The sequence below is a fragment of the Meriones unguiculatus genome, chromosome 6 (genome assembly GCF_030254825.1).
Source record: "Meriones unguiculatus strain TT.TT164.6M chromosome 6, Bangor_MerUng_6.1, whole genome shotgun sequence".
Taxonomy (NCBI): Eukaryota; Metazoa; Chordata; class Mammalia; order Rodentia; family Muridae; genus Meriones; species Meriones unguiculatus.
The window spans coordinates 51,972,493-51,991,418 of NC_083354.1; positions in this window are offsets into that span (position 1 = coordinate 51,972,493).

The following is an 18,926-nucleotide window of genomic DNA, read 5'->3' on the forward strand; positions in this document are numbered from 1 at the left end:
AGGTTTCTGGTGAATTCTGAGCCTAAGTTTTCCTATCTGTGAAATGGGTCCATAGATTCAGAAAAAAAAAAGTATAGAGAACACAAATGCTGTAGCTCCCACTATAATTGCCATCTTCTCTGGGGAGAGGATGAAGAGCAGAGAAAAAGCCCCGAGAGGAGAGGGAAAGACAGAGAGAGAGTGAGAGAGAGGCCAAGTCCCTACCCCAGGCTAATAGCTGAAGAAGGTCCTGAAGGTGAACCCATGTAGCTCAGATAGACACAGGAAGTAGGTCTGGGGCCTCCCTACTCACAATGCTAAAGGGTGGACATGTCCGCCGATCATACCTCAGGCATGGGCCAATGGCGGTGAGATGGGTCAGAACACAATTTCATCTTCAGGTCACCAGCGTGGAAGAATTCAAAGCCAGCTGTTCCACAGAAGTAGCTTGAAAAGTTGCCTCCCCTGTGATCCTGGCTCCTGGCTCCTCTCAGGCCTAGAAAAGAAGTCCTCTCAGGTATTTGTCATGGTCTGAAATCCCCTTATGTTACACACAGAGAGTTATTGGCCAGGCTGCTGTGGCATCTTCGGGTGAGTGGAAAGAAGAGAAGGTAGACATGGGGGGGTCACTGTGGGAGAGTGGACAGAGCTGGTGGGAAGTTCTGAGGTCACACCCCAGAGAGTGTGACCTCATCACTTCTGGTGTACATCAAGTCTGATAACTTTGGCCTCTGGACAGTCCAGTATGCCCAGAGCCAGGAGAGAGGAGGCAGGCAGCCTATATGGCATGTGCTATTTTCTATAGTCTAAATTCTTAGAGTAGAGCTGGCCTGCAGCCATAAGCATGTGAGTGACTGTGAGCTTAGGACAAGATGCTGGCAGCTGGCTCCCTCAAACCTAAACATGAAGACTCCTGAAACCACAAGACAGATTCACCGTGAGGCTGCAGGGACCCTGAATCTAAGATCTCCTGTGAAGAGATCTTCTGAGGCCTACACGTCATGTCACATATGCAGATATTTTTGCTCAGGTGACAATAGTCAGATCTAACTAATCATGCCTCCTTCTGGCCTGATGTCCTGCCCATGCCACTTCCTTGTGTGTTGAGAGTCCTGGAGTTGCCGTAGACATGTCCTGTTCTCATTCAAAACAAATAGACATTTTTTTCTCTTGATTTCTATTTCAACTTTCTTTTTCCTAAAGATGGCTTCAAACACTGTATAGATTTGCAGCTGCAAAATCTGGATCTACCCCAGAAGTAAATTAGATTGCAATTTATCATCCAGAGAGTCTTAGAGATCATTACCCTGTGTCTTGGAGTCACATTGGTATATACAAATTGATCACTGGGTAATTCAGTGCAGATTGGCTTCCTAATGTGCTGCTTTCATGTGTCTGAGGCTGCGTGAAGTTCTCGGGGCTCGGGCTTTGATCCCGTGTAAACGATGGCTCAAGGCTCTCTGGATAGACTGACCTTCACCGTCTTTTCAAAAATACAGTCTTTACTCCCTACACCCCTAAATCCTTTGTGTCTGCTTAGCTTGCTCCCTTGCCTGGAGCACCTTTGTCTTCTTGCCTCCCTTTTGGGCTTCTCCAAATGTTTTCTAGATCTGTGGAGACGACAAGTGTGGCTTTCGTTCTTTGTTCTATTAATACAGTGCAAATCATTAATTGACTTTCAGATGTTAAGAAAAATCTTGCATTGCTAGGATAAATCCCATTTGGTCCCGGTGTGTAATGGTTGCTGAATCGAGTTTGCTGGTATCTGGGCTGGGGAAGTGTGCCAGTAAGTAAAATACAAGGGTGAGAACTTGAGTTCTGATCCCAAGAATCCCCATAAAGGATATTACCTTCAATCGCGATGATTCTAGGCAAGCTGGGAAATGGAGAGAGAAGAATTCCTGGAAGCTTGCCAGCCCACTAGCTAGGCATATGCAAAGGTAAACAAGGAGACCTTGTCTCAAGCAAGGAGGGAGGTGAGGACTGACACCCAAGATTGCCCCCTGACCTCTACACACTCACACACAGGAACTCACACACATGCTATATACACATACCCAGAAAAATGAAAATTTGCTGATATTTGTTGAGGATTTTTACATTTATGTTCAAAAGCACATTGATCTGTAATTTTTCCTGGTTGCATTGTTTTTGCTGGTTTTGTTTTCAGGATAACCCTGGCCTGAGAGAATGAGTTATGAGTGTTGCTTTCTATTTTTGGAAGAGTTTGTAAAGCATTGGTTATTTCAATGTGTGGCAGAATTGAAGCCTTCTGGACCTGGGGGTTTTCTGTGTATTGAGGAAAATTTTAAAATGGGAATCCTCTTCTCCTGTTCTGGATCTAGCTGTACTTTCTACTTTTTTCAAGTCAGCTTCAGGAGGAACTTGTCTGTTTCATCTAAGTTAGCCTGTTGGTTGGCATATGTCATAGTCTTCCTTGTCATCCTCCTGAGAGTCAGTAGTGACGTCTCTTTTCTCATTTATGACTTTAGGTATTTGAGTCGTTTCTCTTCTAACTACAAGTTTTGTCAGTTTTATGGATCTTTTCAAGGAATGAGTCTCAGTTTTGTTGAGTTTCTCTATTGTTTCCTATCTTATGTTTCATTTCCGTTCATTCTGTTTTGTTTTCTTCTTTCTACTTGCTTGGGTTTTAGCTTGCTTTCTAAGAGAAAGTACTAGAAAAAAAAACCCTGGACATTACATAATACAGACTTGATAGTATAGGATAATGATTGACACCTCAGAATTGAAAATACATTACAAAGATGCCAGCCACATTCATGCTTGCCGTTAAAAGGTAGTGGGGATAAGGCAACAACCGTCTCTCCTGCTCCCTACCTCTAATCTACATCAAGGAATACAGTCTTTGAAAGAACTCCAAGACTCCTTCATATTCTTTCCCCATGGGGGCGAAAGGGGTACTCCCCACCAAGTTCAGAGGACTTCAAAGTACTTGTAGAACTTGGGAGGAGACTATCTGTGGGAAATCAGGAGGCCCCAGGAACTGCAGGACCTTTTCTGGGCTTTGGAACCCTCAGGCTATCTTTCACCTGTGGATGGGGAAGGACAGTGAGTGATGGTGGCTCATATTACCTAGAGAGGGACTGTGTGTAGAGAGGGACCGTGAGCATAGTGACTGCTGATTCTTTCCCAGGATTCTGGGGAGCTGGCTCGAGTGGTCTGTAGTGACAGAAGAAAGGAGGGCAAGAGAGAAATCTCACATGAATGTTTCCCATGGGCCATGTGGCACCATGGGGATTCTGGGGCTCCTGCTGTCCTGATGCCTGCAGGAACCTGAAAAAGCAGAGGCTGTGAGGAGGGCAGCTAAGGGGGTGCTAGGGAAGGGGTTCAGTCAGAGATCAGTCAGAGAAGTGTTCCATGCATCAAGTAGGCCCCTGAAAGAGACTAGCAAGAGGGTAGCCAACATTCTCGGGACAAATGGCTGGTCTTTTTATATACTTGCAGAACTGAAAGTGGTGAGGAGAAAACACAGGAAGCTCTATTCCTCCTTCATGTCTTCCCTTCTATCACTTTCTCATCCTGGCCATGGAAGGCCGTGGGACCTGGGAAAGAAAGCATGAAGAGGACCAGGACTTTATCCCCACCAGAGGTGCCCGAGCAATACATCATTGCCACGGGCCAAAAGGGAAAAGAATATGGAATTGGGAGTGCAGCTGAAGCTGTCCATGAGGCATGCTGCCGGGGCTGTTTATTCCCTGACCTGGCTTTGGGATCTGTGAGACTATAAATGGAAAACAGACTTTCGAGGACTTTGAAAGATGCCAGCTAGGGAATCCTGAAGTTGGTCCCTGATCCCCACATGTTCTCTCAGGCCCGTCAGGATCCAGGCAGGCAGTAACACGCTCTGCAGCCCCACCCTACACAACCCATGTCTGAATTCTGTGTGGAGAGCATGGACAGGGGGTGCTGACTCCTGTCACTCCCCTGGGCCATATTGACCTGAATGATGAACAGATAGCCTTCCCTCTCAAAGATGGAGAAGCAAAGGAGATAAAGGGCTGGCCTGGGACCTCATGATCAGGCTGTTAGAGGTTGTTAGGAAACCAGGGCCATCCCCTACATGTTCATGTGGAGAACTCTAACTTCAGAAGGACTGGGCTGAGGGGAAAGTGACAGACAGAATGCAATGGAATTTCACTGAGTGTCCTTTCCACCATCAGGGTCTGATGAACCTAAGCTCCAGCCCCTGCTGAGATGTGGAAAGGGCCTGTGGGAATGCCAGTTGCAGAAAGTACCCCATTTAACACTGTGTTCTCAGAAGTCCCACCCATCCTTCTGAAGCTGCCAATCAATACCCTAGCAGCAGACAACACACACACACACACACACACACACACACACACACACACACACACGAATACACACACTGTCATATATTATAAGAAATAACACACACGCATGCAGGCTCATACACACACACTGTCATTACATATCACAAGAAATAACACTCTCTCTCTCTCTCTCTCTCTCTCACACACACACACACACACACACACACACCACCTCTGCACAAATGGCTTTGATTAGGCTTAGCTGTAGGTTCAGGAAAATTTAATCTTCTTAACCTGTTTAGTCTTTTTCCTTGATGAAAATCACCAGTCAGATTCCAGCGCGAGCTGTGAGCTCTGAGCTGCTGTCAGCACTGTTGTTTATGTTAATACATTATAGGCATGAAATGGAGAGAAGTAGAATTAGAGGTCCTGGGTGAATTAGAGAGAAGGGGTCCGTGGCTGGCCTCTCAGGGGTCCGTGGCTGGCCTCTCAGGCCAAGGGGCAGGGGCTCAGACTCACTGTTTATTTATGAACCTCCTCTGCCTCCCAGAAAGCATGTTGGGAAACATACTCGTTCTTCATTTCAGAGGTGAGGACTTAGCTTCCGCAGAACTAGGGGTCTGGGGGTCTGGAGACAGCGCTGGCCTGCCGTGGGACCTCTGTAAGCAACAGCTTCCACAGCTGAGCTGGTGTCAGGGGGCAAAGGGACAAAGGGACTGCCCAGTACCTGGTGCACAGCAAGTCTCCATGGAAACCATCTGATTCCTTCCCTCTCCCCCCCACCATGCTGCCCTGGCCGCTGACAATGTATAGTCCGCTGTGGAGTAGTCTGCTGGGGACAGAGAAGAGGCTCTAAGTTCAAAGCCTTGTCCCACTGCTGTGGGAAGGAAAACTGACTCTCCAGACCTCTCCTTGCCGTCAATATCCACTGCCCTCTCCCCCACCTGGACCAGTGGCTGCTAACCAAACAGTCACATTTCTTAGCATTTGTGTGGCTAGGTCACTGAGGCTCTATTCAGCCACTGAAGTCCAAGAAGGAATGTGGGTGGAAGTTCAGGTGACTCTGGAGGGGAGGAAGTAAGTAAACACACATGCCCATGGCATGGAGGGCTACCAGCGTCAGCAAGGAAAAAGCCACGCATGCCACACAGTAATGTGGCTAAGTAATGTGGCTAGTTCTCAAGAGCACTGTGCCTAGGAAGAGAATCCAGACACCGAAGCGTACTTACAAGATGATGGCAGGTATAGAAAGTTCTAGAATGGGAAAGTTAGTCTGTAGTGACAGGGTTGAAGAACTCTGCCTGCAGAGGAACTCTCTAAGGAGAGAGTCTCTATCTTAATTAAGGATATAGTTACCTTGTTTAGCCTAGAGGCATCAAACTATACTCAAAATATATATATTTAATTTTAAACAAAGTTGCCCTCAGTAAATGTTTTTAGGTTAAAAAAAAAAAGGAGTTACTTTGTCTAGAGATGTCATGGCTGGAGCTCTAACAGCCATGCTCAGCATGAAGATGAGGAACAGGTGCCAGTAGCTGCAGAGTAGTGTACCAGAGGGAGTCTGGGGGGAGTGTACCAGACTTGGGGGAGGAGTGGAGGGGTACTGCTTCTGCATTTCTTCTACATGAAACATCTGTCTCTCTGTGGCACCGTTATCTTCTTCTGTGGCCCTGGGTATATGCAGTTGAAGTGTCCTTAGGAAGGAAACACCCACTGAGTAACAGGAAGACTAAAGGAGAAGGCTACCATGTCCTTCTGACTGTTGTTGTGGTCTCCTCTTGCTCCAGGCCTGCTCCCCCATTGCACGGCTCCCCAGCCTGACATACACGCACTTCCAGTGTGCACACGGTTATCTACCCACAGGGCTGTCACCCACGTGGGTATGCACTCGTGTGTACACACATCCAGCTGCACGCGTATTCCAGGAATACACAATCAGCTATTTAAAGCCACACGTGCACACACGTCCACTCACATGCACATGTACACACTCAGTGTGTACACACAGATCCACACCCACTCCCAGCCTGTGCGTTCATCTCCTACACGTGTGCATTGAGGTAGACACACACACACAGGTTTACAGACCAATGTGCACTTCCAGTGTGTGTCCATGCAGATTCACACACGTACACACAAAGGCATGCATGTTTGTGGGGAGACCCACACTTATGGCCAGCATGTGTATAAATGAAAACACACACGCATACATTCAGGAAAGTGTGAACCTACAAACATGTGTACACACACCCAACTCCATGTTTACTTCCAGAATGTGCTTGCTTGGAGACTAACCTGCATCTCCACCACCTGGAGGCTAGAGCCTCTGGTTCTCTGCTCCTCTGCCCTCGCCTTGGCTCCTTGGCATAGCCAGAGCCAGGGAGTGAAAACAAAGCTTCGGAACCAATCACACACCTTCTTCTCCCTCAGGGGCCTGCCCTCAAAACTTTTGCTCTTGAACCACCTAAGGAACTGATTTATGCAAGGCTGTGAATGACGCTTCTGGCCTTGCTGTGTATTCCTTCTAGTCATTGTGAGGTCTAAAACGGGCTGTCAGGCTTGTGAACTGGTAATGGTGAAATAACATAGTAGGACAGAGAGAGAGAGAGAGAGTTGAGGGGAGGTGGTGGTATCCACTCCACACATGCATGTTCCATTCAGTATTGGAGGGTATGTAGGAAACTGCTGGATATTTTTCAAGTGTTGGCTCTCCTGAGGTTCAGGTTAGTATATACTCACTTCCTGGTTTTCTTGAGCATTGGCCCACTTCCGAGAAGGAACATTCTAGAGTCAAAGGCCTATGGTTCTAAAGTTCCAGTCCCAAACTGTGGGGTGAGATGGACAAATCCCCATGGCTGATCTTTAGACCTGCCCTCTGATGATACAGTGCTGAAGGCCCATCTGGAGTGGAGGTAAAAATGGTACTAGTTACTGCTTATTGCTGTGACCGGACACTCAACATGGAGTTTAAGGAGACTTCATCTTAAGAAAAATCAGAGGGGTATGTTAAAAGTTTAGAAGAACTAATCATTCGTATCAGAGAACATAGATAGGCATGGGGAAGGTCATAGAAATGGCACCCTATAGGCAGAGGATCCAGAAGGTTGCAACCAAGAACCAAGCTACCCTCAGAAACCTCCCAATGGAGCCCAGATCCGCAAGTGTGTGGCTGCAACACAAAGTCCTTCTCTTGCAGATGAGCCAGGGTTAGAGGCTGGGCCACTGCAGGGAAGGGGTCAGCAAGGCCTTGAAGAGGTACTGGGGAGGAGGCCAGGTACTGGGAAAACCTATGGCTTGCATGTCTATGGGGTGTGGAGGTGTCTGAGGGAAAGGGCAGGCAGATCTAGAGTGAGCCTTCATGGGGACAGGAGGGCCCCAAGTGGCCATGGGAACTTGGGCAGAGAATGCTGTAGACAGATCAACAGCAGCAGTCATAGTGTTTCAGACAGAAGCAGGAGGGAGAGGCAAGGGCTTCCAACCACAGCCTGGAATTTCCATCTCCTGGAGGACAGTGAAGAGAGGGAGTGAGGAGAAGTTCTGGAGTCTGTTTAGGGTCGCTGGAATTTGGTTGAGAAAGTTATATAAAGATCACTATGATGCTACCCAAAGGCTGGCAGCCATGTAGGTTTACAGGGTTCAAGGGTGAAGTGAGGTTGATAACAGGAGCACCGTGTTGTCCACCAGGCTCTGGGTCAGAGACTTTCCAGTTCCCTCTGCAGAGTCAGTCCCTCTTCTCCAAGGCAGGCCTCCTCCCCTCTTCCATCTGGGGAAGCTGAGGCAAGGGGACCTAGCTCATGCAAAGCCACAGCAGCTGGGCTGGCCCTGCGTCCCCATCATCCATCTGACTCCAATGCCCATGCATGTCCCTCTATGTTTCCAATGCCCCTGTGTGTCTTCAAATCTGCTGCCTGGTGACCCTGGGACAGCATGTCCACTGCACTGTCAGCAAACAGAGCCACAAACCCAGAGTGACACCCTCACCCTGCTGGTGTACCCGTGTTGTCCAGCCCCAGCCTTGTGGCAGGAAGCAGGAGAACACGCATGAATGCCAGGACCCTTTTCCTTCCCCGTGTTCCACTGAGCACCAGTTCAAGCGTCCATCTGAAGCCTGCTCTCAGGCCAGGCTCCGCGCACACAGACATCGGGATGACTTGTCATCTAGAGAGCAGAAACCACGGCGGGGCTTCTTGACAAGCCCATCACGAACTTATGAGGCAAGTCCTCAGCTTCTGCCACAGACATCTCCAGCCGAAAGATCCCACCTCCAGATGCGGCGCCCTCTAAAAATAGCAGGTGGAGTCATCCCGCTGGCTGACTGCTCGATGTGGTCCCTCTGTAGCATCTGGAAGTGGGTCTCGTCAATGTACCAGGACGTTGCCCAATTATCTGTAGGAAGGCCCTTTAATGCGGGCCCCCACAACAGAGGGACAGCAGCTGTCTGCTTATCCCCGGAGGCTGCTCTGTCTGGGGACACGACACCACAGCCTGGACCCCAGGCCTGGCCAAGCGAGGCTGTGCTCATTTATAGTAGAGTCCTGGGCATGAACAGGCAGTGAGAGTAGGCAGGTGTGTGGGGTGCTTGCTTTCTTCTGCTGGTGACATAGGGGACAGAGTCTCAGGGGACTTTCTTGCCAGAGTCCTTGGTAATCAGGGCAGGAGTGTGCACCTGCCTCTTCCTCGGGCCTCAAACATCACAGATTAGTGTCCAGAGAAGACAGGGAAAGATGAAAAGTGGCCAGTTGGCCTGAGGCCTTTTGCCCTTGAATTTGAACTCACCACTTGAGGCTGAAGGAAGACTCAGACTGCTCACAGGACTCAGGATGCAGACAAGGAGATGGCCCAGGAGCACTGCTCTGATTTTGTCCTTTACTCACAAGGGGCTTCATTGCTTGGGCTCAGAGAAGGAAAATGACACACACGCTGTCACCCAGAAAACAAGAAGAGGAGCATACCCTGGGCGGAGGGCTGGGAGCTACAGCCCAGGCTGCCCCATTCCCTCCCAGCCCTTCTTTTCCTTCTTTTCCAAGAACTAGTCTCCATCTGGAGCCCAGCACCAGGTGCCCTGGCCAGATAAAGAAGAGCTGGGCACTGAGAGGCTCTTGAAATTGCCAGCTTTGGGGAGCCCCGCTCCATCCCTGTGCCTTTCAGGAACCTTCACACAGTGACAGCATAGCAGCTATGACCCTACTGCGCTGCCTAGAGCAGCACTGTGCCTGCTTGAGTCAGGCCTGCCCAGGTTATGAGTATGTCGTGCCCTCTAGGAGAGGGAGGGCACCACAGCCAGAATGGGGCTTCCTGTGATGACTTCACACAAGGTATGCCTTTGCCCGCAGAACCCTTCCAACCTTTCTCTTTTGGAAAACTTATATTTAGCCTTCAGAACCCAACCCAAACTTCATTTCCTCTGAGGAACCTTTCCTCAGATTTCCACTGTGCCCTCAGGGGCACTTCCTCAACACAAATGTGTACACACACACACACATACAGGGGTAAGGGCGGTGCTTGCTTTCTTCTGTCAAGACATTGCCACCCTTCTAGATTACAAGCAAGTGAACGATCATTTTACCAGCATGATGTCATCACACAGCAAGAACTCTAAAAATGTTTGTTGGATGAATATTTGGAAGACAAGGAAAAATGAGCAGCTACAATGTCCTTCACTCATGTGACCAGGCCAGTTTTGAACTGTAGCCCAAAGAAGAGCTTCTGCTGGAAGAGGAGTGGAAAGGAGCTAGGGTGAGCTGGGACTGCTGGCCACCTGGCCGAGAAATAGAACCCTGTAAGCTGCCTGCTGGGATGAGGGGGGAGGTACAGAGCAAGCAAGCAGCAGGCCTGTTCTTAGGAACATGCAGTCTGATTGGACCAGACAGACAGGAGTAGGGCTGGCTGCAGGGCCACCAGGCAGAGGCTGGTGACATTTGCTTTCAGTTCTCCTCAGAGGAGTGTGGGAGAGGAGTCTGTCCTCCCAAGAAGGGTGAAGGATAAATTTCTTTGGCTTCTGTGAACAAGAGGGTGTTGCAAGTGGGGAGGGTGGGGAGTGGGGACAATGACCGGGAGACAGAGCCAGCCGGGTAGCTGCAGGGCACCACTGGTAAGGGGCATTGCAGGGAATCAGTTGCATTGTCCTAGACAGAGTGGGAGAGGAGGCAGAGGTAAGCCTGGTCCTGCAGTGGTGTGTGTGCAAATGTGTTGAGGGGTGAGCCACCCATAACGCCCTGTGTCAAGCAGGTAAGAGCTAATGAGGCCAGCTGCCTGCCAGAGGCCTGGGCAGGGGGGGAGGTTTCATCACCCCCAAGCAAGAAGCCACTCTCCAGTGGGCACCCTCACCAGTGCCGCTGTGACAACAGGAAGATGGATCAGTGACACTTAGATCTAAGAAGGCTTCTGCCTGAGCTCCCTGTAGGCATCATTCCTTAAAGGAGCCGGCTCCTACCAATGCCAGAGTACCTGGGAGAGCAGCCTACGAGGTCCCAGAATCCCAGCACGGAACAACAGAACTTCTCCCGGATAAAACTGAGCCGGCGAGGAGGTCACTATCCTGAGAAGATGGTGTTAGTGCTGCCATTGCCTCTGGCTGGGAGTTGCTCCCAGATCTCTGGTCTCGCGTAAGGCATGGGTCAGCTTGACCTACTACCCTGGGGTTAGGCCACCTCCCACTGTATCAGCCTATGGGTGATGGGGCCTCACTGTGGCCATGAGTTGGCCTCTGGGTGAACTGACCTCGATTCCTTGACTTCTGTTGCCGTGGCCCCAAAGAAGGTTGGGGGCATTTTAGACACTGACATGGGACCTCCCCCAGGAGGTAGGAAGGGAGGAGAGCAATCACAGAGCAGCACCAGCGTATGGTGGGAAGCATTTCCGCAGAAACTGGTGAGTATGGAGAAGAATGTTCCAGAAGGGACTTTCTGTAAGAGTGCCTCCCTGGGCCAGACCTGTGTCTCCAAGGTGAAGTGCATAGTTAAGGAACACACCAAGGGCAGCCCCCACACAGTGCTCCCTCTTCCCCCAATTTCCATCTCAGTACCTGTAACCCCAAGGCACCTACATTCCAGGCGAGGACCATTTCACCTTCCTTACCTCGCCAACACTCCTAAGCCAGGGCCCTCCCCAAGCCCCACTTTACCGACCTTGGAGACTGGAGCCAGGGCAACAGCCCTTTGGTAGCCTTAGATGTAGTGATCACGTGTGGGCTTTATAGATGGCCAGAGATCTAGGAGCCTCTGTGGACTACCAAGGACAGTGGCCACTGAGTCCTCCCCATGGTCAAGAGAGCAGGCGGTCCCCGGGAATCACCAGGCTACTGTCCTCGGATATGCTAATCTGTTGCTGCTGGTCGTGGAGGACAGGAAGGAGGCCTGGGTCTGATCCCAGCATGCTTACTCTCTCACTGTGACTTGTGGGCCTAACAGCCTCACCTCCCTCTTTGTGATAGGGAGGGACCAACATCTGCCTTGAATGAGGACTCAGAGGGTAGAACCCAGGTCCTGATCAGCAGGCGGACAGTGGCATCTGTACAGCTTGGCTGCCTCCCTGCCTGCCTATTGGGGGAATGACCCTGGCAGGTCCAGAGTCCCAGGTAGCCTGCCACAAGCATGCCTATCACCTAGGCTGTAAGGTCTCTCATGTCCGTCTGTCCCACTGCTCTGAAGGTGCTAATGGGAAGGGTAGCCTGAGGATCAGTTGTGCTCTGGTGGTGCAGGGACCATGGTTCTTCCATGATGCAGACAGTAGCAACCTGTGAAGATCAGATTCCCACCCTACACTCTTTCCTGCCAGCTGCCATACCGTGTCTGCCATGTTGTTCCGGCTTCCTGTTCCCATGGAAACATGAAGTGATGCAATAATGTCAGGGAGTGGGACAGAAGCAATGCGATTGCAGTTTCTGCAGAGAGGTTGGAGGAGGTGGGGCTTGCTGGAACCACCTGGCTTGTTGCAGAAGACTCCTCATCTGCTCCCTCGCTTCCTGATCTTCCCCTGCAGCTCCCCTTCCCCACTCTCATGTTCTGGCCACATTGCTCATTGGTTTCTCCCCCACACATACTGCACACCTGGCTGGCTCTGACAAGGCTTTGAAGCCAAGTACCTGTGTCTCCCCCTCAGACTGGGCTGGGCCCAACTGGATGCGAGCTGTGCACCGGGCAGAGGTTGGGGCCCACATGGCTGGAGGAGGGGGCAGGGGGCCCCCCTTGCCAGCTGTGGTGGGCAGGGAAGGACAAAGGCAGCCAGTACCTCCAAAGAGGAACCAGATCCCAGCTGGGCCTCGGGACTCACCCAAGCAAACCTAAAAAATGCCTCCGAGGGAGGCCTGGGTGCAGTAGGTATGGTATCTACCAATTGAGTGTGCACACTGGCTTTCCCACTTGAGCAGGGCCTGTGTGAACACACTACACTGGGCCCCGCCTGAGAACATCCAAAATGCATCCAAATACATCTAGAAATGCATCCAAAATCTGCATTTCGAACCTACCTTAGGGGATGCTGATGCTGCCTGGTTTGAGGACCAGGCCTCACCATCCTCTGTGGAAGAGCTGAGTACGCAAAGGAAGCTGGGCTGGCTGAAGCCCAGGGCATCAGCATTCACTGTCAGCCACACCGGGATTGGGCTTGCATTGTTTCCCAGCCTCCTTGTCTTCATTCTCCTTATTGGGGAACCTTACAAGGCTTTGTCAGTAGGATTAGCATACCTATTGTAGAAAGGGAAAAGCTGAGGCAGAATAAGGACCCCAAGTCACCCATTGGCCGGCAATAAAATGAAGATTGTTTGTTTGGGGTACTGGGAATCAAACCCAGGGCTTTGCACGTGGCAGACAAGTGCTCTGTCTGAACTGTATCCCCAGCGCGCGCGCGCGCACACACACACACACACACACACACACACACACACACTTTTTAAAATTTGAGACAGGGTCATGATGAATTACACAGGCTAATGTCAAACTCAGTCTGTAGCCCAGGCAGGCTTGGAACTTGCCCCTTGTCCTCCTGCCTTAGCGTCCTGGGTAGCTGGTCTTACGGACTTGGGATAGACAGGCAAAGCGTGTGCATGATGGGGAGATGTGGTGACCGTGCCTTCTGAGGACAGTTTGGAGCAGAGGAAACCAAGGTGAAGAAGGGCAAAGGCATTGCACACGTGTCAATGGGGGCAGAGCTGCTTCTACATGGCCTGGTGTTTCCAGTCTAGGCCAGCCCCCTGCATCCCTGCTTGACTGTGCCCCATAGTGGAGTCATTCTCTGATGGGTCAGGGCTGAGTCTATCTGGGTCAGAAAAGCTCCAGGTCATAGTATCAGGGCACCTGAATATTGGCTAGTCCCTTTTATTTTATTTTATTTTTCCTTCTTTTAAAATCATTTTGAAATTTCCTTATCCTATATTTTCTTTTGTACCTGAAAGAATCCTATCGCTCTCCAGCCCATTTGGCTGTATAAGTCCTCGAATGAGGGCACTTCATTGATATGTATATGTACATCTGGATATGCATAGGGCCCTTGTGGATGCGTGTGGGACACTGTCTCGGCAAGTGTGGGCAGCACACGACATGAGGGTCCAGGTGTGTGCTTGGCTGCGCAAAGATGTGGAGATGCACACGTGGGAGTCTGAGTGCACGCGACCTCGCTCACTCGTCTTGCCAGAGGGGCGCTGAACTCTTGAGTGTGAACAGATACGCCGTGCAGGGCAGGCAGAGATCATAGCTGGGTGGCTGAGAGAAGGCATCCAGCTCTGGGGGCTCTGAGAGGAGCCCGGGGCCCCTCCACCCAGTAGAAGAGCACCTTCCCCTTGGCTGCCTCTCCCGGCTCACGCACAGCTGTGCTGCCAGGTGTGAGGAGCAGCTGCCAACCTGTTTACCAGGCTCTGTAAAACAGACGGCCAGGGGCTGCTGGCCAGGCTGTGGGGGGAGGGGGGACACGGTGCATCATAGGCATGACTTTGCGGTGACCCTTGACCCTCTCCTCTGCTTCTCTGCCCTTTCCATCCCACCACCCCCACCACCCCAGACTGGAGTTGCTGAGAAAAGAGGCCTTGTCCTTCCCATTCTCTATAACCATGTGCACAGGGCCAGAGGTGGCCGGTGGGGAGTCCAGATTTGATCTTACAAGAGTCCAGATTTTTCTCCTCTATAGCTGTCGTCAAAGAGAGACTCCCCTCCCCCCCGCAAGGAGGACAGAAATATCAAAAGGTGCTGTCCTACCTTGTGTGTCAGATGCTTCATCGCCCTTGACACATAGTAGGCACCTTAAAATAGTCATTAAAATATATTTAATTTTTTATTGTGTGTATATGTGTGTGTTCTGTGTGTAGGTTTATTGCATGTAAGTGTGGTGTCCTGGGATGCTCAAAGATGGTGTCAGATTTCCCCGGAGCTGGAGTTATAGATGTTGTAAACCACTGGGCATGGGGGATTGGATCCGAACCAGGGTCCTCTGCAAAGATCAGTACATGATCTTACCCACTGAGCCATCTCTCCAGCACCTTAAAATGGTTATTGACTCTTCAATAAGAACGTCTAAGTGAAGGGGGAAGAACCAGAGACTCAAGAATATGGGGATAGTGGAGGGGGAAAAGAGAGAACAAAAATGGTCTGGGAAAGAAAATCAAGAGTGCAGTGTGAGGCAGCCAGCAGCTGGAGGGAGGGAGAAGATGGAGTGGGGAGGAAGAGCCTGGGCAGCGGGAGTGCTTCCCCAAAGTCTCCCAGCTTCAAAGGCCTTGCTCACCTCGACTCCTTAGGGATGCCAGCCCTTCCAAGGTCAGCCAGTGCCAGCAACTTTATCTTTGCTCTCCCTGGGCAGCCGGTGGCTTGAGACGCCCAGCAGAAGCATCAGGCTTCAAGGTTGTCCTGGAGAGCTGGATCCTTGGGGCAGAGTGCCCAAAGGAGAACACCAGTTCGTCCCTTCTCCCACCCTCACCCCTTCCCGCTCCTGACTTCAGAGCAATGGGCCTCAAGGGGTGAGGGAGAGGTGGGCAGGGGCAGAGCCAGAAGGCCACACTTGATTGAGAAGATGTTTCAGAGCCAAGCCTCCCATCACCATGGCATCCCATCATGCTCACCACACGGTTCTGCTGTGGGGGTTCAGCCTGTCCATGCTGCAGCTGAAGAAGCAGAGACTGGAAGAGGCTGAGAGGTTTTCAGTAAGGGGAGAAGGGAAATGGGATGGAAGAGACAGATGGAGAGGGACCAGCTATGCCTGACACAGGGCCCAGGTACCCAGAAGGGCAGGAGGCTCTGGGGAGGTAGAACTGGGTTGGCTGAGATTTTAGCCACAGTGACCCACACTATCCATAAGATCTTGTTGCCCTTGATCTCCTAAACTTGTCTTATTGCCCTGGTTAAGATCTCAGACTATGTTGATGAGGTGTGGAGACAGTGAACTTTTTTGTATTGTACCTTATTTTAGTGAAGAGGTTTTGATTTCTCTCTCCATTTACTATGATGTGGACCATAGGCTTGCTGTAAATTGCAACTTATATTTTTATGTATGTCCCTTTCATCCATAGCCTTGCCAGGGCTTTTATCAAAAAGATGTGCCAGATTTTTGTCAAAGGCTTTTTTGCACCTAATGAGATGATCGTCTGGTATTTGTCTTTCAGTTTGTTTGTGTGGTAGATTTTGTTGTGTTTAGATTTTGTTGAACCATCCCTCCATTTCTTGTGATGAAGCCAACAGAAGATGACGTTTTTTTGGTGTGTTGTTGAATTCAGTTTTCAAGTATTTTATTGAGGATTTTTGCATCCAAATCCATAAGGAAATTTGTATGCCATTCACTTTCTAATTGGGCCTTTATCTGGTTTAAGCATTAAGTTTAACTTTCCTCATGAAAAGAATTGGACAGCGTTTCTTCCGCTTCTATTTTGCAGAATAATTTGTGGCGTATTCATGTTAATTATAAAAGAATTCTTAAAAGTTAAAAAAAAAAAAGGATCCTGTTGCAGAGAAGGCACCTCACGTTCCTCGAGTTGGGAGAGATGGCTGGCTCCTTTGCCACGCCTGCCAGCCTGTATTAGGCAGGCCTTGGGCCTCCTGCACGCAGCAGGGGAAATTAGAGCCAATCAAGGCGATTTCAAGGCCACTGCTCCTTCCCAGCAGCCTGTGACCATGCCTGTTAACCAGCCAGCAGCCCTCATGGCCTGATACCACAAGCAAATGGCCCTTAATAGGGACCAGATCTCCTCCCACCCTCCCACCTGCCTGCCTCTGGGTCTTCGTGCCTGAACGTTGAATTGAGCACATTGACCTTGGAGCCCCTCCCTCTTCTGCCCAGGTGCCAGGCGCTACAAGGGCTTGAGCAGAGGGTCAGAGTGGTGGGACCCCAGGATGTCTGTGTGCTAGAACTAGTGTCCTCCTCTTGACTGCGGCTGACATAATGCTGGGGTAGCCATGATGATGCCCTAAAGTGGACAGCTCTTGTTGGTCTCCCAGAACACGATGTCTTCACTTCTAGGTACCCAGCAATACCCTTTCTTTAGCTCAGTCTCACCTGGAAAAAAAAAATATATATATATATACATAGATATGTGTGTATGTGTGTGTGTGTCTAAACAATGGTTTTCAACCTGTGGGTCATGACCTTTTTGGAAGTCGAATGACCCTTTCACAGGGGTCACATTTCAGATATCCTACATATCAGATATTCACATTACAACTCATAACAGTAGCAAAATTACAGTTATGAAGTAGCAATGAAACTAATTTGATGGTTGGGGGAGTTGCCCCAACATGAAGAGTTACGTACATTAAAGGGTCACAGCACGAGGAAGGTTGAGAGCCACTGGCCTACCACTTGCTTCCATCCTGAGATTCCTTTCCATGTCGCCACCCTGTGGCCCCCACAGCCTGGAGGGTGAGAGAGAGAGAAACCCCCTGAAGTGACAGGTTTGTGCTGGCCCTCGTTGCGCATTTCCCAGCCCTCCTTTCTTCCATGAGCCAGGCTGAGGACAAGGCTAATGAGACACTTATATTCCTTGGGTTCAGAAGTCAAAGGGACACCAAAAACAAACAAACAAACAAAACTCAGCAGCCACAACAAACACTTTACAGGAACATCTTAAAAATATCAAGATCCGTGAACAAAGAGAGGAGCTGAAGATACAGCTCAGTGCTAGAGAGCATGCCTGCTGTGTGACCCTCTGGAATGCATTGCTAATGCCAGGGCTGGGGGGTTGGGGAGGGATTCTACAATGAACAAATTGTCAACATTGTAATGAAGTGTGGACTGACAATGACTCAAGAGAAGTGAGCGTCTGAGAATGTGGCGGGTCTCACACCTCGGGCACCTCTCCCTGGTGCTGCCTCTGGCTGTTTCTCTGCCTGTAAAGAGACCCAAAGCACTGCGTAGAAGTCCTCACACAGCCTATGGCCCTCACGTACACACCATTCCCCCCTCTGGAACCATCACCCTTCTCTCTTCCAACCTCCAGTCTCCATGTCCAGCCTTTAGAGTTCTTTCTCATAGTAGCAATGGTACCTCCTCCCCTTCTCCCCAGGCTAGGGCAAGAGGCTTCTGCGTCTCTCCCATCACCCATCTGGCCTGTGACTGCCGGGCACTGTGGGCCTCTGGAGTAGCCGCTAACTCAGTCATTCCTGTGTGGTGGGACGTGAAGCAGATTGTCTTCAGTCATCTTTGACAGATATAATGAATGCACAGACCAATGGAAGAACTGCACGGCCACAGTCACATCCCATCTCAACTTAATGCTTTACTTGAAATGAACATAACTGTGGGGCTCCTCGGATCCTCAGTGCTGCTGAATAAATGGGGCAATATTTTGGTCCAACAAAGAAATTGTAGCAGCCTGAAAGTCTTGGCAATAGAATTTGGTCTATACTTTAAAAAAAAAAAAAAGCCCACTTTTATTTTTCATGATTAAAGCCCTGCCACTTGCTCTGGAAGATAACATAGGGAAGGGGAGGCAACATGGAGCACTCTTCTCCATATAAGGCAAAAATCTAACTTTCCTTTATTTTTAGCAGTGAGTTTCCAGCTACAAGAAGGCACAAGCCCGAGAACCAGCCTTGCACAGGTCCTCTAACTTCCAGAAATGTATTAACAACTCCTGAAGATGTGCATGTTCCTGAAGTATCAGGATGTCCCTCCGGGAAGAGGCCCCCTGACAGCCTGAAGCTTGAGTGCCTGTCTCCATGGCAGCTCTCCAACCAGTGCTGGACAAGCCATCTCTCCTCATTCTCGGGGAGAAACTCAGGTTTGTCCTTTTCTAATGTTAGTTGGCCCGACATGAGAGCGTCTTTGAAAGCAATCACATTCCCGGGGCAGGCTGCAGGCCTTAAAAAGCGAAGATCGGCTGGCTTCATGGGGACCCTGTGATAGCTGAGCCCTCTGCAGAGGTTCTGGGTGGATGGACAGACATTTAAAGCATCCCCCTTCACATCCCTGGCTTGATTGCCTTCATCCCTACGAACCGTGGCATGACTCATTTTAACCCTCCGCAGCTGCCAGCAAACGACGAGCGCAGAAACCAAACACTGGGCTCTCCTCTGGGCATCCTGATACCGCATCTGTAAAATGGGATAACATCAGGATGAGCTAATCCATGAGCGAGGCAGCCAGCCCACTGCCTCGCCATCTCTGTTTCCAATATGACTTTTATGGCTTCCAACATGGTGCCTGCTTCTAAGCTTTGTCTGCAGCAGGCTCGTTTTTCTC